This window comes from Eubalaena glacialis, chromosome 13, assembly GCF_028564815.1.
Source record: "Eubalaena glacialis isolate mEubGla1 chromosome 13, mEubGla1.1.hap2.+ XY, whole genome shotgun sequence".
Classification (NCBI taxonomy): domain Eukaryota; kingdom Metazoa; phylum Chordata; class Mammalia; order Artiodactyla; family Balaenidae; genus Eubalaena; species Eubalaena glacialis.
In genome coordinates this window covers 66,666,549-66,688,698 of record NC_083728.1, presented here as the reverse complement: position 1 = coordinate 66,688,698, position 22,150 = coordinate 66,666,549, and positions in this window count along the sequence as shown.

Sequence of the window (22,150 nt, the reverse complement as noted above, 5' to 3'; positions counted from 1 at the left end):
CAATATTATTTATCTTTTAATTTTTTTCCCAACTACTTACAAATGTAAAAACCATTTTTAACTCATGGACTGTATAAAAAGAAATGGTAGCTGGATTTGGCCCACAGGTTTTAGTTTGCTCACCCCTGACCTAAAGAAAACAGTTTAATTGAAGCATCATCTCTGCTTTCAAAAATGTTATCAGGGACTTCCCTGGTGGCATAGTGGTTAAGAATCCACCTGCCAATACAAGGGACACGGGTTCGAGCCCCGGTCCGGGAAGATCCCACATACCGCAGAGCAACTAAGCCCATGCACCACAACTACTGAGCCCACGCACCACAGCTACTGAAGCCTGCGCGCCTAGAGCCCGTGCTCCACAACAAGAGAAGCCACCACAATGAGAAGCCCGTGCACTGCAACAAAGAGTAGTCCCCACTCTCCGCAACTAGAGAAAGCCCGTGCGCAGCAATGAAGACCCAACTCAGCCAAACAAATAAAATTTTAAAAAATGCTATCAGTTATTTTTTAATTGAAGTATAATTGGTTTAAAATATTGTGTTAGTTTCAGGGGTACAGCAAAGTGATTCAGTTATACATATATAGGTCTATTCTTTTTCAGATTCTTTTCCCTTATAGATCATTACAAGATACTGAATATAGTTCCCTGTGCTATACAGTAGGTCCTTGTTGTTTACCTATTTTATATATAGTGGTATGTATGTGTAAATCACACTCTTAATTTATCCCTCCCCCAGCCTTTCCCCTTTGGTAACCAGAAGTTTGTTTTCAAAGTCTGTGAGTCTGTTTCTGTTTTGTAGATAGGTTTGTTTGTGTCATATTTCAGATTCCACATATAAGTGATATCATATGATATTTATCTTTCTCTGTCTGACCTACTTCACTTAGTATGATAATCTCTAGGTCCATCCATGTTGCTGCAAATGGCATTATTTCATTCTTTTTTATGGCTGAGAAATATTCCACTGTATATAGTATATACCACATCTTTATCCATTCATCCATCACTGGACACTTAGGTTGCTTCCATGTCTTGGCTATTGTAAATAGTGCTGCAATAAACACTGGGATGCATGTATCTTTTTGAATTATATATTTTAAAAAAATGCTATCAGTACTTTAGGGACACAGTGAACAGGCTTGTTTTTCTCTTGCCAACATGATAGTGGTCAAGAATTGGTTAACCCGCTGGGCTGCTGGGGCAAAGAGGTGGTAAGGAGAAGTGAGCATTAGAAATATGAAAGACTCTATATATCTCTGTCCAGTGGGAAATTTCTTGTCAGCCCAGATACCACTCAGATAATGGCAAACAAAAGATGTCTAAATGTCTTCTTCTAGCATTTTGTCATTCTATGTTTCAGTGCCAAATGAACACATCCTTAGGCAAGTGATCTCAGTTTCTAGGAATTTTAGCCATAGATGCAAGCAAAAATATTTGTACAAGATATTCCTGGCAACATTGTTTGTCCTAGAGAAAAGGTGGACAGAGCCTAAACATCCACATTCAGGCACTAAGTAAGAAATTTATGGGAAAATCCATACAATGGAGTAGTATGCAGCAGTAAAAAACAATGAGGGCAGCTTTTACACACAGATGTTGCTCAGTGCTCCAAGATGTATTGTAAGGAAAAAAAGTATGTTGCAGAATAGTGTTTGGTATTATCACTATATTTGTATTTTTGAATATGTATAGTAAAAAATGTCAGAAAGGAAAAAGCCCACACTACAAACAGCAATTATCTTTGGAGAATGAAGCTAAAGGATGAAGACGGTGACGAGCGTCAATATTTTATTTTAAACATTTCTGTACTCCAAATTTTTTGCAACCATTTTTTTTGTTACTTTATGAGATGGTTAATTTTATGTGTCAGTTTAACTGGGACACGGGGTATCCAGATATATGCTTAAACATCATTTCCAGGTGTGTCTGTGAGGTATTTCCAGAGGAGGTTAACATTTAACTTGGGGGACTGAGTGAAGTGGATGTGGGTGAGCATCACCCAATCTGTTGAAGGTCCCATAGAGCAGAATGGCAGGGGAAGGGGGGATTCACTCTCTGTCTGAGCTGGGACATCCATCTACTCCTGTTCTTGGGATTCCTGGTTCTCAGGCCTTCAGACTCGGTATGGATTCTACACCACCGACTTTCCAGCTCTCAGGCTTCTGAATGAAACCACTTGCTTTCCTGGGTCTCCAGCTTGCAGACGACAGATCATGAGAATTCTCAGCCTCTATAATTGCATGAGCTAATTCCTTATCCTAAATCTTGTTCTAGATATAGACATACATATACATATAGACACAGATATAGATATAGACACAGATACAGACACAGATATAGAAATAGATACAGATGATATAGATATAGATACAGATTTATATATATATATATATAGAGAGAGAGAGAGAGAGGTCTATATCTATCTATATATCTCCTATTGGTTCTGTTTCTGAACCCTGACTTTTGTAATAAAAAATTAATTTAAAAAAAATCCCTCTCTTCACAATAAGGATGGAATCAAGGAAGGGCTGACCCAGAGCCCGCATAATTTTGCTCAAAATTATTGACTGAATAAAGAATCTGAGTAGTTATTTTTTCTTTAATTTTCATCCAGTCAATATCTATCATACAGTTTGTATAACAGGGCTCATGGGAGAATTCTTCAAATATATCTATTCTTTCAGTCCACATTTACTATAAAAACACTCTGTGTTAAGGATTGGATTCTAATTTAATGAGATTCATGTGACTTTGAAGTTATTTATTTATTTATTAAAAAATTTTTTTTCTTGGCCATGCCCTGCAGCATGAAGGATCTTAGTTCCCGGACCAGGGAATGAACCCGGGCCACAGCAGTGAAAGTGCTGAGTCCTAACCACTGGACTGCCAGGGAATTCCCTAAAGAGTTGATTCCAAAGATGTTTGAATGTTTTAGAACTTATGATGTAAGGTGCACATATCAGGATCCAGAGTTTTATTATTTTACAGAAATACTTCATGGAAGTTAGGAAGAAAGACCATAATAACCATAAGAGCTAGATGGTATCATCCTTGTATTAAAATGGAGGCTTAATTGGGTCACTTTCACAAGGTCACAGAATTAATCAGTGCTAGATGTGAATCTAGATGTGTCTGGCTTCAAAGACCATGTTCTTTCTGCTAGTGGCAGAGAACAAGATGCTTTCTCCCCTTTTCTTGTGGGAATAAAATTCCAGATTTTTACTTAGGCACATTTTATTAATATATAGTCACCAAGAACAAAGATTACCCATCCCAGCCTCCCCTGTAATTAGGTAAGGCCATGAAACTAAATCCTAGGTGTGAGAGGAAGTAATCTATAGTAATATATAGTAATCTATAGTGGCTTCTATGAAAGCTTCCTAAAAGATAGTTACTGTGTATATTTTGCCTCTTCTTCCTCCCTTTCTTCTTCCTGCTGGCTGGAGCACCAGCAACCATCTTGGGCAATGAGGTAAAAGTCATGTGTTCTGTATAGAATGAGCATGAGTCCCTGAGAACTATGGAGCTGCCATACCAGCATCAGGCTACCTGCCTCTAGGCTTCATTTATAGGAAAAAGAAATACATTTCTATTGTTCAAGTCACCATCATTAGGGTTTTATTGCAGCTGAACTTAATCCTATTATATAACTATAACAAGATGCCTTCAAATCTGTCATCACTTGAGGAAGAAGTCCTAAAACTACCTCAGGAAATCTTGGAGGAATCAGATTGCATAAGGCAATACACATAAATACATAGCTCAAAGGGAATTCATAATGGAATTCTTCCTGAAACAATTGGTGTTGATCTCTGGTTTCAGTAAACACAGATTCAGTGCTCACTAAAATCAAATATTGACTTCCCCTGCGCTTTGCTCAGCATTCATCCTCAAAGCAATAAACTAAGATGGAATGTGGGGAAGAGAGGTCAAGAGAAAGTGCTTTACCTGCTTCTCCATAAGTACAGTGCTTGGGCTAGTTCTCAATAAACCTATTAAGAAAGATCAGAATTGAAGCAAAGTAAATAGTTTGGGATTATAAATGTATTGAGGGCATGCACAAAATGTCTTATATAAACACTATTTTAAATGTACTACATTTCTGTAGTATTTACTTAAAACTGTATTTTCTGGGCTTCCCTGGTGGCACAGTGGTTAAGAATCCGCCTGCCAATGCAGGGGACACGGCTTTGAGCCCTGGTCCAGGAGGATCCCACATGCCGCAGAGCAACTAAGCCCGTGCGCCACAACTACTGAGCCTGAGCTCTAGAGCCCGCGTGCCACAACTACTGAGCCCGCGTGCCACAACTACTGAAGCTGGCGCGCCTAGAACCCGTGCTCCGCAACAAGAGGAGCCACCGCAATGCGAAGCCCGCGCATGGCAACGAAGAGTAGCCCCCGCTCACCGCAACTAGAGAAAGGCCGCACGTAGCAACGAAGACGCAACGCAGACAAAAATAAATAAATAAAATAAATAAATTTATAAAAACAAAAAACCAAAAACCTGTATTTTCTCTCCTTGAGAAAGTCAAGGGACTTTACTAAAAATATTCTTTTGTCCATTTTAGGTAAACATAAACTTATATCTGAGAATTTTTAAAGTGAGGCTAACCTGGAAAAACAGCAAGAGAAATGCTGAGGTTTACAGCCTTTTTCTACCTCATTCAAAATCCTAAAAAAGTACCCTACCTAGCATTTAGAAAACAGAGATAAAATACTATAACATAAATGGACGGTTCCTACTAAAATATTTTAAAGGAAGATACAGAATTTCATTATTATTGCTTTTGTGCTGACTTTTAAAAACTGTATTTTCATTATCATGTTTTTGTGCTACAGGAAATAGCACCCTGAAATATGAAATTGACATTTAACTTTGAAATCTCCTTTTTAAAATATTAAATTAAAAGATTTATAAAAAGCCAATAACTATCTATTTAAGCTCTACATTTATTTCTGAAGCATGGTTCTTCCAGCAATTTCTAATTAGTGAGAACCCCCAAATGGGTCATTTTGACTTGATTTAATCTAATTTTTTTCTTTATGATAGTTGTTAATTTTCAATGTAACTATGAAAAAGAAGAGGGATTTTTTTCAATGACAGCTAACAAATAGAAACCAACTATGGGCTTATGTATTTCAGAAGGTCCCTAAGCTATGTACCCTAGGACTAGATCTAATTACTAGATCACATTATAGCTGTTCAATCAATTTTTTCATAATGGCTCTTGAAAATTTATGCTACTTTTTGGACAACCACTCTTTTTATTTATTTTTTAATACCAATGCTTTTGCCCCAAAACACATTAAATAAATATACTATAAGAAGTGATAGTTTGACACTATGGTTTCCGGCAAAGACACACTTTCCAATTTACCCAACACAACAGTTTCAAGTCAGAAAATACTAAGTGGAACAAATTTGAATTGCAAGCCATGTTTGGAACGAACTCTGAAGATTTTCCCTGCATATATACACCAAGAGTGAGGGATAAAAAGGCAGCATCTTCTATAGCTCTCCAGTGTACTTTGCACATGTACTATTTCCATGACCACTCTCATGTTCAGTGTTGTTTTGTCCTAAAGGTGTTTATCTGAACTCTACTGTAATTTTTTGGTACAATCTGAATACAAGATAACCAACCCATCAGCCCCAGATTGTTCAGAAGTTACTGAAGAACATGGTGCAGAAAGAAAAATGCACCATTCCCTTGTGTATTTCCTTCTCAATTAAGTTTTTTTTTTAAACATCTTTATTGGAGTATAATTGCTTTACAATGGTGTGTTAGTTTCTGCTTTATAACGAAGTGAATCAGCTATACATATACATATATCCCAGTTTCTGCTTTACAACAAAGTGAATCAGCTATACATATACATATATCCCCGTATCTCCTCCCTCTTGCGTCTGCCTCCCACCCTCCCTATCCCACCCCTCTAGGTGGACACAAAGCACCGAGCTGATCTCCCTGTTCTATGTGGCTGCTTCTCACTAGCTATTTTACATTTGGTAGTGTATATATGTCCATGCCACTCTCTCACTTCATCCCATCTTACCCTTCTCCCTCCCCATGTCCTCAAGTCTATTCTCTACATCTGAGTCTTTATTCCTGTCCTGCCCCTAGGTTCTTCAGAACCTTTTTTTTTTTTTAGATTCCATATATATGTGTTAGCTTACGGTATTTGTTTTTCTCTTTCTGACTTACTTCACTCTGTATGACAGACTCTAGGTCCATCCACCTCACTACAAATAACTCAATTTTGTTTCTTTTTATGGCTGAGTAATATTCCATTGTATATATGTGCCACATCTTCTTTATCTATTCATCTTTTGATGGACACTTAGGTTGGTTCCATGTCCTGGCTATTGTAAATAGAGCTGCAATGAACATTGTGGTACATGACTCTTTTTGAATTATGGTTTTCTCAGGGTATATGCCCAGTAGCGGGGTTGCTGGATCGTATGGTAGTTCTATTTTTAGTTTTTTAAGGAACCGCCATACTGTTCTCCATAGTGGCTGTAACAATCTACATTCCCACCGACAGTGCAAGAGGGTTCCCTTTTCTCCACACCCTCTCCAGCATATATTGTTTGTAGATTTTTTGATGATGGCCATTCTGACTGGTGTGAGGTGATACCTCATTGTAGTTTTGATTTGCATTTCTCTAATGATTAGTGATGTTGAGCATCCTTTCATGTGTTTGTTGGCAATCTGTATATCTTCTTTGGAGAAATGTCTATTTAGGTCTTCTGCCCATTTTTCAATTAAGTTTTACCTTCCTCTCTTGTCAAGTACAATGAAGCTTCTTTACATTATATCTTGTGTACAACTATATTTATTTACTCTCCATTTAAAAATTATTACTTATATAAACTTGTTTCCATTGTTCAATTGATATATTTTCTATCTTTGAAAATCATGAGGGTATTTTAGATTGAGATGGAATGCATCATAATTTTCCCATTAAAAGTAATGGAAAAAATTTTTCCCATTTAATGACTTTTTACTTAGCATCAGAATTTTCAGGAATGAATTAGAGTCATTAAAAAAGAGATAAGTGTATAGATTCTTCCCCAGGCAGAAATAGACCAACAAATACTCTTTCTCACTCACTTGCTCTCATTCTTACTTTCTCCCCATGTGTAAGACAGACTCTTAATATGGATCCCAAGCTTTTCTGCCCCTTTGGTGTAAATTGCCGTGCATAATTCCCAGGACTATAAACATGATGGATTTTATTCCCATGATTAGTTTATATTACTTGGTACAGTTGACCTTAAATAAAGACATAATCCCAATCACACTAATCTAATCACACGAGGCTTTAAAAAGCAGAGAGTTTCCTCTGGCTGCTCATAGAAAGGGAAGTCAGGGAAATGCAAAGAATGAAAAGGATTCAATTTCAGGAAGATTCTTGGTTGTCAAAGGAGGGGGCTACACAGCAAGAACCTGAGATGAGCCTCTAGAAGCTGAGAATGGTCCCAGATCAACAACTAGAAAGACAGTGGGAACCTTAGTACTACAACCACAAGGACATGAATTCTGCCAATGACCCAAGGGAGCTTGGAAGGGAAACTTTACCTGGTCGAACCATCAGATTAGAATGCAGCTCCTGACCTACAGAACTCTGAGCAAATAAAAGCTTATTTCAAGCTGCTAAGTTTATGGTAATTTGTCAAACAGCAATAGAAAATGAATATACCCCAAATTAGTCAGGATAAACTGAGTAATATTACAATTTTAAAATTATTTTTAAAAAACACAGAATTTGGGGCTTCCCTGGTGGCGCAGTGGTTGGGAGTCTGCCTGCCAATGCAGGGGACGCGGGTTCGTGCCCTGGTCCCGGAGGATCCCACATGCCGCAGAGCAGCTGGGCCCGTGCGCCACAACTGCTGAGCCTGCGCTCTGGAGTCCACGAGCCACAACTACTGAAGCCCATGTGCCGCAACTACTGAGGCCCGTGCACCTGGAGACCGTGCTCCACGGCAGGAGAGGCCACCTCAATGAGAGGCCCGCGCACTGCAATGAAGAGTGGCCCCCGCTCGCCGCAACTAGAGAAAGCCCGCGTGCAGCAACGAAGACCCAATGCAGCCATAAATAAATAAATAAATATATAATTTAAAAAAAAAATTGTCAAAACAAAAAACAAAAAAAACAGCACAGAATTTCAGAATCAAAACAACCAAGGTTTACCTCTCACTCACACAAGTGTCTGATGTGTTCTATTAGAAGGGCTTCTCTCAGAATAGTCACTCAGGGATACAGTATGTTGGAGGCTCCTTTTTAGGATGTGCTTCTATAATTGCTGGGACAAGAGCAGGCAAAGGGTTTTCACCACAGCCTGGCAATCACACATGTCCCTTCTGCCCACAACCTATTCACCAGAACTAGTCATATGGCTTTGACCAAGGTCAAGGAGGCTGAGAAGTTCAATCCCCCTTCACTGGTGAATGATCATCATCTCAACTACAACCATCAGAGTACTGTCCTCCTTCATCCTCTTACGCCCAGACCTCAGCAGATTCTACCAACACCATGCATGTGGGGCTACGTTGAAGAGCATATCCATTCCGAGGTCTCAGACTGGCCATTGATGGGATGAATCAATGCCACAGGCGTATTGTTATGCTTTCACACTCTTCTATACATTTTTTAATTAGTTGCCAACATTTAAAAAATCAGAACTTTTCCCATAAATATCTGAATCTAGGGCTCCTCTCAAGACATTCAGAAGATCTTGCAGTGATCTATTTCAAAAAACAAGGTAGAGCTATCTGGCCTGACCTACAATGTTCTCTAAAGAGCATTGTTACATGAGAAAAATTCTAGTCAAACTTCTTTATTGCATGTTTCTACATACGAATCCAATAGAAAAAGATCTAGAAGAATACACACACCAAACTATAAATCATCTAGTTACCTATTGGCAATAGAGTGAGATAAGGGGATTCCAGCAGCCCAGAATGTAAACAAATTGTTTTATCTGGCCAAGAAAATTCACCAAGTTTGAGTGAATAAAGATAAGAATGTTTATGCCTTAAATTGAGAGAAAGGTCTTACTACCATGTATTTTAAAGAAGTTGTCTTAAACACAGCAGAAAAAAATTTCAATGCACTGGTGCCCTCATATAATCATTTTTATGAATTCTACAGTCCACTTTTCTAAGACAAGGACAAACAGCAAGAAAACGACGTAGACTGGAATTTTTTTTAAGTCAGGGTATTTTACAAGCCAATACAAAACACCTTCCCTGGTATTTCCTGTTGAGCGCTACATACAGTTGGTGGTAGTCATAAGCCTGGTCTTGAGACATTGAGAGAGCACAAATCATCAAAGAGAGATTTCATTCTGTAGTACGGTGCTGTTGCTCCATAGTAGATAGCTACGGTTATGTTCACTCAGCAGCCCTTCCATCTTCTGAAATGACTCCCCATTCATTGAGGACTTTTGTCACTTTTGGCCACTTATAAATTATTCCCCCTCTTCCAACACTCCAACTTCCTTCTGGAAGTTTACCCCTCACCCTTTGTGTTCAGAATCCCTGATTGGTAAATCCAGGTGTCTACCCTCTTGTATGGTCAGGCCACTCAAGATGGCTGTTCTTTTTTTTTTCACCGTGCCTCGTGGCATGCAGGATCTTAGTTCCCCAAACAGGGATTGAACCCACGACCCCTGCAGTGGAAGAACAGAGTCCTAACCACTGGACCGCCACGGAAGTCCCAAGATAGCTGTTCTCTTGCTCTCCGTACATCCCCTGCCCAGCCAGGGCCTGCTTCACCTAGGGCCTGCTTCACCTACACCCTACGCAGATGACTGACTTTCCTACGTACTTGCCCCAGGCCCCAGCTAGTGATGGTTCTTATCAAAGCAGCTGCATCTCACAGGGAGATTAGCTCAGTGCTTTGTGACCACCTAGAGGGGTGGGATAGGGAGGGTGGGAGGGAGACACAAGTGGGAGGGGATATGGGGATATATGTATACATATAGCTGATTCACTTTGTTATACAGCAGAAACTAACACACCATTGTAAAGCAATTATACTCCAATAAAGATGTTTAAAAAAAAAGGGGATGGGAGGGGCCTGCCCCTCTACCGGTTTTCCTGGTAACTAATGAGCCCACCTGCCATCAATTCCCCTATAGCTGGTAATCTCCCTATCCCACCCCCCCCCCACACCCCGAGCAAAGACTGCCACCATGTCCTACCTGCTGTCTGCTGCACATGGTGGGGTGTTGCACCAGGACCTTGCTTCAGATGTGTCAAGCTCTCCCATCCATTAAACCTTTGATGTCTCTGTTACTGACTCTGGGCTCTTTCTTCAGTCTTAAAGCTGGGCAAGTGCAGGCCTTGTAGATCTGCGGGGAGCAGCCCAACACCTCTTATGGTAGGCAGAATAATGGTGGCCCTCAAACATATCCATACCTTAATCCTCCCAACCCATGAGTATATTACGGTATATGGCAAAGGGGAATTAAAGTTTCAGGTGGAATTAAGGTTGCTAATCAGCCAACCTTAAAATAGGGAGATTATCCTGGATAATACAGGTGGGGGTCGGTGTAATCATAAGGGTGCTTAAGAATGGAAGAGCAAGGCAGAAGAGGAGAGTCGGGGAGATGGGAGAAACAGAAAAACATTCAGGGAGAGATGCAGCTTTGCTTGGCTTTGAAGATGGAGGGAGGGGGCCATGAGCCAAGGAAAGCAGGTGGTGTCTAGAAACTGAGAAAGGTGAGAAAATACACCCTCCCCCAGAGCTTCCAGAAAGGAACACAGCCCTATTCACATCTTCATTTCAGCCTAATGAGACCTATGTCAGACTTCTGACCTCCAGAACTATAAGATAGTAGATTTGTGTGGTATTAAGCCACTAAGTTTGTGGTCACTTGTGACAGCAGCAGTAGGACACTAATACACGCCTTGCTGCTGGAGAAGCCAATCTTTCTAGAAGATCCTTCTTGTCACCGTCAGATGGAACCTCAGAAGCATCTCTGCTTTCTCCCAGTTTGAGAACATTTTCTTTCTTTGTCTGACTCCCAAGTGTCTTTTTAATAAACATACCCTTTAGTTTATGTTTGTTGAAGTTGTGCTCCTATTACTGGCAGTTAAGTGTCCTGATTATATTTGCTAATTTGGGTAGAGGACCATTTTTCAGTAGATTTTTCTTTTCCAAGGATTATTAAAAAAAATAAAGTATTCATTAACCCTTAGTTAACCAGTTAATGACAGTAGTTAGAACCCCCTGTAGGTAGCCAAGGTTTGCATGGGTGAAACTGGTCTTTGTAGGATGTCTTTCTTATCCCATATTTCTCTGAAAAAGAAAAAGAAGGACAGGACAGAGTGGTAGATAAGAGTCTGGGCTTTGAGGCATGCAGATCAGAGTTCAAATTCTACCTTCTCTGCTTACAAGCTGTGTGACCTTGGCCATGTGATGTGTTGGGAGGGGACCTCCATCCGCTCAGCCTCTGGTTTTTCACTTGGTGTTTTGATCTCCACGTTTCTGACCCCTGTCTCCTGGATCACAATTTGTCCCAGGGAAACTTATCTATTTCTCCCTTAAGACTGTAAAAGTTTGAATATTTTCTAGTCTCGATTTCCTCCTCTGAGAAACATGGATGATGCCACACAGATTTTGAAGATGAAAGGAAATAATACACGTAAACGAATTGTCCTGATCCTGGCACATAGCGAGGACTCAATAAATGCTGGTTGACAACATTACACCAAGGACAGATGAGCCTCTTTCAGCTTCAGTTTCCTCATTTTAAAAATGAGATTGGGGGTGGGTGGGGATTCAAGATGGCAGAGGAGTAGGAGGACGTGGAGTTCATCTCTCTCCACGGATGCATCAGGAATACATCTATAGATGCAGTAATTCTCACAGAACACTGGCTGAACACTAGCAGAAGACCTTGGATACTGGAAAGGACTCTAAAGATCCCTGCATAACTGGGTGGGATGGAAAAAAGAAGGGAGAAGGAGGAGGAGAGGAAGTGGGACGGGACCTGCACCCCAGGGTGGGGGAGCTGAAGCAGAGGAGATAGTCCCGAATTTGGGGAAACCCCCTCTCCAACGGGGAAATCGATTGGGACAGGAGGGAAACGTCTGAGGCTGTCGGACGAGGGTGAAGCGGCCGATCTGTGGCAGATGGTACAGAGTGAGAAATACACAGGTGGTCCGTACCACAGCCCTGTGTGCCCCGGACTGGGACGTGTGTTCACAGGTGTGCAAGGGGGCTGGGAGCTGGAGTGTGGGGACTGGAGAACAGGCCTGGGGTGAGAACTGCTGTTGGCTGTGGGGAGGCAGACTGAGGGGACAGGAGGGAGGAAATTCACAGCAGGGAATGCCTACAGAGGAAGAAGGCCAGACTGCCGTGGAAGAAGGCGCTACTGCTGAGCCACATGCAGGGGGAGGAGCTGCTATTGTAACCTCTCTCTCCACACACGCCGGTGCTTGCTGATGACAATAAGAGAAGCCCCCTCAGGACTGGCCCTCACGTGCCTTACGCCAGGCACCAGAAAAGGCCCTCACTAGGGCCATATCTCCTGCGCCCATGGCCACAGGCTTCCCTGCACATTTGGTGCCGCCGGGGCTCCCATGATCCGAGCAGTCATACCACCTCTGTGCCCTGTCCTCACTGGGGCAGACCCAAGAGCTCCAAGGTGGCCTCAGGACCACACTCCTGTGGGTGGACCACACGCAGAGGTGGGGATAAAACCAAAGCTGATGGTGGTGGTGTGATGAATTGGGAGATTGGGATTGACATATATACACTAATACGTATAAAATGGATAACTAATAAGAACCTGCTGTAGAAAAAAATAAATTAAATAAAATTCAAAAAAACAAAAACAAAAACAAAAAAACCAAAGCTGAACCCCAGGGATGGGGTGACTAAGGAAGAAGATCGAAAATCTTTCCAACAGCTGTACAAGCTGCAGATTAAATCCCCATGATCATCTAGGTAGACCACATCTATGGAATATCTGAGTAGACAATGAGTGTTCCCACAAATTAAAACGGTCTAGCTCTGGCAGCTGTGGACTTTGGGGGCAGCACATGCAGGAACTGGGCCACATCAGAGTCTGAGAGGTCCCCACAGGGCCCACAGCAGGTCCAGAGAGCAGCCCAGAGCCAGGAGAGCCTCGTGGGGAGGCAGAGGTGGGCTGAGGCTCACGGCATGTGCAAGGACACTTACAGTGGAGACCCCAGGGAAACATAATTATTATTACTAATTCTATTATGTTTCGATTCATTCTGTTGTTGGTTCTGGCTTTTTTGGGAGGGGTTTTCTTTCTTTCTTTCTTTCTTTTTTTTTTTGGTTTGTTTGTTTGTTGTTGTTTTAGTATTTTTTTTGTTTAGTCTTTTGGGATCTCCGTCTTTTATAGCATATTTTTAATTTTTATTTTAAAAATTTATTTCTATTTTTACTTTGTTTTTCTGTTATTCTGTGTTCTTTTCCCTTATTTTCTTCTTCTTTTTCTTTAACATATTTTTTATTTTTTTTTATATTTCCATTTCTACTTTGCTTTTCTGTTGTCCTATGTTTTTTCCAATTTTATTTTGTTTTATTATTATGTTTTTAATCATTTTTATCAGTTAATTCTGTTTCCTTGCTTTATTCTTCAGTTGGCACACTGCTTTGGTTTTGTTTATGGGTTATGTGTTTTTGTTAGTTTTAATCCTAATTGGTTGATTTTGTTTTTGAGTTCTTCTATTTGTATGGTTGTTCTCTTGCTTTTTCGTTTATTTGGTTCTATTTTTGTTTCTTTTACGTGTGTGTGTTTCCTTGTTTCTGTTTTTGTTTGTTTGATTTTACTTTTTACCATTTGTCTGGGGTTTTGTTAGTCTTTTTTTTTTTAATCCCCTTTATTACCAGGACAAGCCACTTGCAGGGTCTTGGTTCCTTGACCAGGAGTCGGGCCTGAGGCTCCAGGGTGGGAGCACCAAGTCCAGGACGCTGGACCATTAGAGAATTCCTGGCCCCAGGGAAGATTAATTGCTGAGAGCTCTCACAGAGGCCTCTATCTGAATCCAAGACCCAGCTCCACCCAACTACCAGCAGCTCCCAGCACTGGACACCTCACACCAACCAACAGACAAGACAGGAACACAAACCCACCCATCAGCACACAGACTACCTAAAGATATGAAGCTCACAGACACCCCAAAACACGCCACCTGACACGGCCCTGCTCATCAGAGGGAAAAGACTCAGCTCCACCCACCAGAACGCAGGCACAAGTCCCTCCCATCAGGAAGCCTATGCAAGCCACTGGACCAACCTCACCACCAGGGGCAGAGAACAGAAGCAAGAGGAACTATGACCCTGCAGCCTGGGGAAAGGAGACCTCAAATACTGTAAATTAGACAAAATGAGAAGACAGAGAAATATCTTGTAGGCAAAGGAGCAAGATAAAAACCCACAAGACCAAATAAATGAAGAGGAAATAGGCAAACTACCTGAAAAAGAATTCAGAGTAATGATAGTAAAGATGATCCGAAATCTCAGAAATAGAATAGAGAAAATACAAGAAACGTTTAACAAGGAACTAGGAGAACTAAAGAGCAAACAAACAGTAATGAACAACACAATAACTGAAATTGAAAATACTCTAGAAGGAATCAATAGCAGAATAACTGAGGCAGAAGAACGGATAAGTGAGCTGGAAGATAGAATGGTGGAAATAACTGCTGCAGAGCAGAAAAAAGAAAAAAGAATGAAAAGAAAGGAGAACAGTCCCAGAGACCTCTGGGACAACATTTAGTGCACCAGCATTTGAATTATATGCATCCCAGAAGAAGAAGAAAGAAAGAAAGAGTCTGAGAAAATATTTGAAGAGATTATAGTCGAAAACTTCCCAAACATGGGAAAGGAAATAGTCAATCAAGTCCAGGAATTGCAGAGAGTCCCATACAGGATAAACCCAAGGAGAAACATGCCAAGACACATATTAATCAAACTAACAAAAATTAAACACAAAGAAAAAGTATTAAAAGCAGCAAGGGAAAAGCAACAAATAACATACAAGGGAATCTCCATAAGGTTAACAGCTGATCTTTTGGCAGAAACTCTACAGGCCAGAATGGGAGTGGCAAGATATATTTAAAGTGATGAAAAGGGAAAACCTACAACCAAGATTACTCTACCCAGCAAGGATCTCATTCAGATTTGACAGAGAGAGCAAAAGCTTTACAGACAAAAAAAAGTTAAGAGAATTCAGCACCAACAAACCAGCTTTACAACAAATGCTAAAGGAACTTCTCTAGGCAGGAAACACAAGAGAAGGAAAAGACCTACAAAAACAAACCCATAACAATTGGTAATAGGAACATACATATACATAATTACCTTAAACGTGAATGGATTAAATGCTCCAACCAAAAGACACAGGCTTGCTGAATGGATACAAAAACAAAACCCATCTATATGCTGTCTACAAGACACCCACTTCAGACCTAGGGACACATACAGACTGAAAGTGAGGGTTTGGAAAAAGATATTCCATGCAAATGGAAATCAAAAGAAAGCTGGAGTAGCAGTCCTCATATCACATAAAATAGACTTTAAAATAAAGAATGTTACAAGAGACAAGGAAGGACACTACATAATGATCAAGGGATCAACCCAAGAAGAAGATATAACAATTGTAAATATCTATGCACCTAACATAGGAGTACCTCAATACATAAGGCAAATGCTAACAGCCATAAAAGGGGAAATAGACAGTAACACAATAATAGTAGGTGACTTTAACACCCCATTTACACCAATGGACAGATCATCCAAACAAAAAATAAATAAGGAAACAAAAGCTTTAAATGACACATTAGACCAGATGGACATAATTGATATTTATAGGACATTCCATCCAAAAACAACAGAATACACTTTCTTCTCAAGTGCACACGGAACATTCTCCAGGAGAGATCACAGCTTGAGTCACAAATCAAGCCTTGGTAAATTTAAGAAAATTGAAATCATATCAAGCATCTTTTTCGACCACAATGCTATGAGATTAGAAACAAATTAAGGGGAAAAAACACAAACATATGGAGGCTAAACAATATGTTACGAAATAACCAAGAGATCACTGAAGAAATCAAAGAGGAAATCAAAAAATACCTAGAGACAAAGGACAACGAAAACACGACGACCCAAAACCTATGGGATGCAGCAAAAGCAGTTCTAAGAGGGAAGTATATAGCAATATAATCCTACCTCAAGAAACAAGAAAAATCTCAAATAAACAACCTAACCTTACACCTAAAGAGAAAGAAGAACAAAAAAACCCCCAAAGTTAGCAGAAGGAAAGAAATCATAAAGATCAGATCAGAAATAAATGAAAAAGAAATGAAGGAAACAATAGCAAATATCAATAAAAGTAAAAGCTGGTTCTTTGAGAGGATGAACAAAATTGATGAAACGTTAGCCAGAATCAACAGGGAAAAAAGGGAGAAGACTCAAATTAACAGAATTAGAAATTAAAAAGAAGTAACAACTGACACCATAGAAATACAAAGGATCATGAGAGACTACTACAAGCAACTATATGCCAATAAAATGGACAACCTGGAAGAAATGGACAAATTCTTAGAAAAGTACAACATTCCAAGACTGAACCAGGAAGAAATAGAAAATATAAACAGACCAATCACAAGCACTGAAATTGAAACTGTGATTAAAAATCTTCCAACACACAAAAGCCCAGGACCAGATGGCTTCACAGGCGAATTCTAGCAAACATTTAGAGAAGAGCTAACACCTATCCTTCTCAAACTCTTCCAAAATATAGCAGAGTGAAGAACACTCCCAAACTCATTCTACGAGGCCACCATCACCCTGACACCAAAACCAGACAAAGATGTCACAAAGAAAGAAAATTACAGGCCAATATCACTGATGAACATAGATGCAAAAATCCTCAACAAAATGCTAGCAAACAGAATCTAACAGCACATTAAAAGGATCATACACCATGATCAAGTGGGATTTATCCCAGGAATGCAAGGATTCTTCAATATATGCAAATCAATCAATGTGATACACCATATTAACAAATTGAAGGATAAAAACCATACTATAATCTCAATAGATGCAGAAAAAGCTTTTGACAAAATTCAACACTGATTTATGATAAAAACTCCCCAGAAAGTGGGCATAGAGGGAACCTACCTCAACGTAATAAAAGCCATGTATGACAAACCCACAGCCAACATCGTTCTTAATGGTGAAAAACTGAAACCATTTCCACTAAGATCAGGAACAAGACAAGGGTGCCCACTCTCACCACTATTATTCAACATAGTTTCAGAAGTTTTAGCCATGGCAGAGACGAAAAAGAAATAAAAGGAATCCAAATCGGAAAAGAAGAAGTAAAGCTGTCACTGTTTGCAGATGACATGATACTATACATAGAGAATCCTAAAGATGCCACCAGAAAACTACCAGAGCTAATCAATGAATTTGGTAAAGTAGAAGGATGCAAAATTAATGCACAGAAATCTCTTGTATTCCTATACACTAACAATGAAAAATCAGAAAGAGAAATTAAGGAAACACTCCCATTTACCATTGCAGCAAAAAGAATAAAATACCTAGGAATAAACCTACCTAACAAGGTAAAAGACCTGTATTCAGAAAACTATAAGACACTGATGAAAGAAATCAAAGATGACACAAACAGATGGAGAGATATATCATGTTCTTGGATTGGAAGAATCAACATTGTGAAAATGACTATACTACCGAAAGCAATCTACTGATTCAATGCAATCCCTATCAAATTACCAGTGACATTTTTTACAGAACTAGAACAAAGAATCTTAAAATTTGTATGGAGACACAAAAGACCCCGAATAGCCAAAGCAATCTTGAGGGAAAAAAACGGAGCTGGAGGAATCAGACTCCCTGACTTCACACTATACTACAAAGCCACAGTAATCAAGACAGTACAGTACGGGCACAAAAACAGAACTATAGATCAACGGAACAGGATAGAAAGCCCAGAGATAAACCCACGCACATATGGTCACCTTATATTTTACAAAGGAGGCAAGAATATACAATGGAGAAAAGACAGCCTCTTTAATAAGTGGTGCTGGGAAAACAGGACAGCTACATGTAAAAGAATGAAATTAGAACACTTCCTAACACCGTACACGAAAATAAACTCAAAATGGATTAAAGACCTAAATGTAAGGCCAGACACTATAAAACTCTTAGAGGAAAACATAGGCAGAACACTCTGACATAAATTACAGCAAGGGCTTCCCTGGTGGCACAGGGGTTAAGAATCCGCCTGCCAACGCAGGGGACACGGGTTCGAGCCCTTGTCCAGGAAGATCTCACATGCCGCAGAGCAAAAAAGTCTGTGCACCACAACTACTGAGCCTGAGCTCTAGAGCCCGCGTGCCACAACTACTGAAGCCCGCGCGCTACGACTACTGAAGCCCGCGCACCTAGAGCCCGTGCTCTGCAACAAGAGAAGCTACCACAACGAGAAGCCCGTGCACTGCAACAAAGAGTAGCCCCACTCACCACAACTAGAGAAAGCCCGCGTGCAGCAACAAAGACCAAATGCTGCCAAAAAAAAAAAAAAAATCACAGCAAGATCCTTTTTGACCCACCTCTTAAAGTATTGGAAATAAAAACAAAAATAAACAAATGGGACCTAATGAAACTAAAAGCTTTTGCACAGCAAAGGAAACCATAAACAAGATGAAAAGACAACCCTCAGAATGGGAGAAAAAATTTGCAAACAAAGCAACTGACAAAGGATTAATCTCCAAAATATACAAGCAGCTCATGCAGCTCAATATCAAAAAAACAAACAACCCAATCCAAAAATGGGTGGAAGACCTAAATAGACATTTCTCCAAAGAAGATACACAGATTGCCAACAAACACATGAAATGATGCTCAACATCACTAATCATCAGAGAAATGCAAATCAAAACCACAATGAGGTATTACCTCACACTGGTCAGAATGGCCATCATCAATAAATCTACAAACAGTAAATGCTGGAGATGGTGTGCAGAAAAGGGAACACTTCTGTCCTGTTGGTGGGAATGTAAATTGATACAGCCACTATGGAGAACAGTATGGAGGTTCCTTAAAAAACTAAAAATAGAACTACCATATGACCCAGCAATCCCACTACTGGCATATATCCTGAGAAAACCATAATTCAAAAAGATACATGTACCGGTCTTCCCTGGTGGTGCAGTGGTTGAGAATCCACCTGCCCATGCAAGGGACCAGGGTTCGATCCCTGGTCTGGGAAGATCCCATATGCTGTGGAGCAACTAAGCCCGTGCGCCACAACTACTGAGCCTGCGCTCTAGAGCACACATGACAACTATTGAAGCCCACGAGTCACAACTACTGAAGCCTGTGTGCATAGAGCTTGTGCTCTGCAACAAGAAAAGCCACCACGATGAGAAGCCTGCGCACCAAGACAATAAGTAGCCCCTGCTCACCGCAACTAGAGAAAGCCCGCATGCAGCAACAAAGACCAAACACAGCCAAAAATAAATTAATTAATTTAAAAAAAAATGCACATACCACAATGTTCATTGCAGCACTATTTATAATAGCCAGGACATGGAAGCAACCTAAATGTCCATCGACAGATAAATGGATAAAGAAGATGTGGCACATATATACAATGGAATATTACTCAGCCATAAAAAGGAACGAAATTGAGTTATTTGTTATAAGGTGGATGGACCTAGAGCCTGTCATACAGAGTGAAGTAAGTCAGAAAGAGAAAAACAAATACCGTGTGCTAACGCACATATATGGAATCTAAAAAAAAATGGCACTGATGGACCTAGTGGCAGGGCAGGAATAAAGACGCAGATGTAGAACAGACTTGAGGACTTGGGCGGGGGGCGGGGAGGGGAAGCTGGGATGAAGTGAGAAAGTAGCATTGATATATATACACTACCAAATTTAAAATGGATGGCTAGTGGGAAGCTGCTGCATAGCACAGGGAGATCAGCTCGGTGCTTTGTGACCACCTAGAGGGGTGGGATAGGGAGGGTGAGAGGGAGGCTCAGGAGGGAGGGGATATGGGGATATATGTATGCATATGGCTGATTCACTTTGTTGTACAGCAGAAACTAACACAACATTGTAAAGCAATTATACTCCAATAAAGATATAAAAATAAATAAATAAATAAATAAATAAATGAGATTGGCGTCTCTCACACATATACTCTTAGAATTTTAAAAGATAAAGTACTTAACAGTGCTTGTTCAGCACACCAATTGGTTTCCTTTAGCCTTCCTATTCTTAGAGAAAGATATTCAAGGCAGCATCAATATGAACTCTTCTTTTTTCCCCTTTAACCTAATAGCATCATAATTCTATTTTCGAGAGGACAGAACCAGAGTTAGGGTTATGCTCATTTCCTTTCCCCACCACCCGCAGCATGGGGGAATCTTAGTTCCCAGACCAGGGATGGAACCGCACCCCCTGCAGTGGGAGCAGGGAGTCTTAACCACTGGACCGCCAGGGAAGTCCCCAGGGCTGTGCTAATTTCTAAAGCTATTATTTGCCAAGTACATGAACCAGAGATAATGAGGACTTTCTGATTTTTTCCAGAAAAGCAACTCCTCAGACCCATTCTATTCCTGTGGTCCTCAAAAAGTAGATCACATGTCTGTATGTCTGGATTAATTGCTCATCGGAGTTGGGGAGGGGGAGTGCGTAAAGTACCATTTGCCAATTACTTTTTTGCTGAAATTCGTGTAAGCATTGACTAGGAAGTTAAAGGCAGGATGATTTTAAAGAAAAAAACAAAAGATTCCCCATTGAGATACGTATTTTTTAAAAAAACAGTTGTTCTGTGTTACTACCATTTTTGTTGGCACCTAAGCCATGCAGGTATATAAAATACATCCCAGTTCTGCATTACATGTATAACATGTATTGAAAGTGATTTTAAAGTAGTTTTTGTTGGGAGTAACACACTAGTTTTTGGTTGGTTTAAGTACATTTTACTGTGTGTTGAAATCTAATAGAAAATTATTAGCTCTGGATGTGCAATAATATTGTACTAACCTAGAAAAAAAAGATACAAAATCAGCTAAAAGAAATATTTTGGCATCAATGATTAAAGTTCCATAGCAAAGGTAGAGTAATCATAAATTCAAATCTAATATATTAAGGAATGAACCTTACTTTCCCCCTGATGTGCTGTGTGGTCTCTGGTTTATTATTTTTTGTTAAGAAATCTACCTTTAAAAATATCTGTGCTGTGATGGTTTGTATTGCAGAGCTCGGCCACTAGGGGCAGCATCAGCTATGATTTTTCTTTGATTGCTGGGTAATTTGGATGTATATTTTGTGGGTGTGAGAAAACCACGGTAGCTGACTTTGTGACTTTGGGAAATCGCTTCTCTTTGGGCCTCAGTTTCCTCAGGAAGAATTTGGACTAGATGAGCTCTGAGGCCCTGACAGTTAAAATTCCATGGCTCAATGATTATTATTTTGTTGCTGTTAAGACAGAATATCAGAGAGAACTGAGTTCTAATTCCAGGTATGACATTAGTTTCACGCTATTACTTAGAACAAGTCAACTACTCTCACTGGTTCTTAGTTTTCTTAATTGTGAAATGAGATGAAGTTAGTATTTCCCAAATGCTAGTTCCTCTTGGTACATGATAATGATGATGATGATGGTGATGATTATGGTGGTGGTGAAGATGATGCTGGTGGTGGTGGTGATGGGAAGGAGGAGAATAAGAGAAAGAAGATGATAAAGAAGTTAGGACAAGACAAATAATTATTGAGCCTTATTAAGTGTCATGCAGTATCCTAAGTGCTTTATCTGAATGATTTCATACAATCCCCTTAGAAAACCTATGATAAAGGTACCACGTTCTTATTCTCATTTTCAACCAAAGAAACATAGGCTCTGAGAGGCTAAGAGTGTGGCCTGAGGTCTCACTACTGGTAGAGTGAATCTGCAATTCACTCTAGTTCTGATGGGACCCCCCAGCCCAAGCTTCTAAACCACAATGCTGTCTTGCTTCTTACAGTAATGCATCCTACACTTGAGGGTTTCAAAGTCTGATAAATGTATCTTCTTCTTAGATTTTTACCTCCAAAAAATAATAAAGCAATTTTTGCCCAG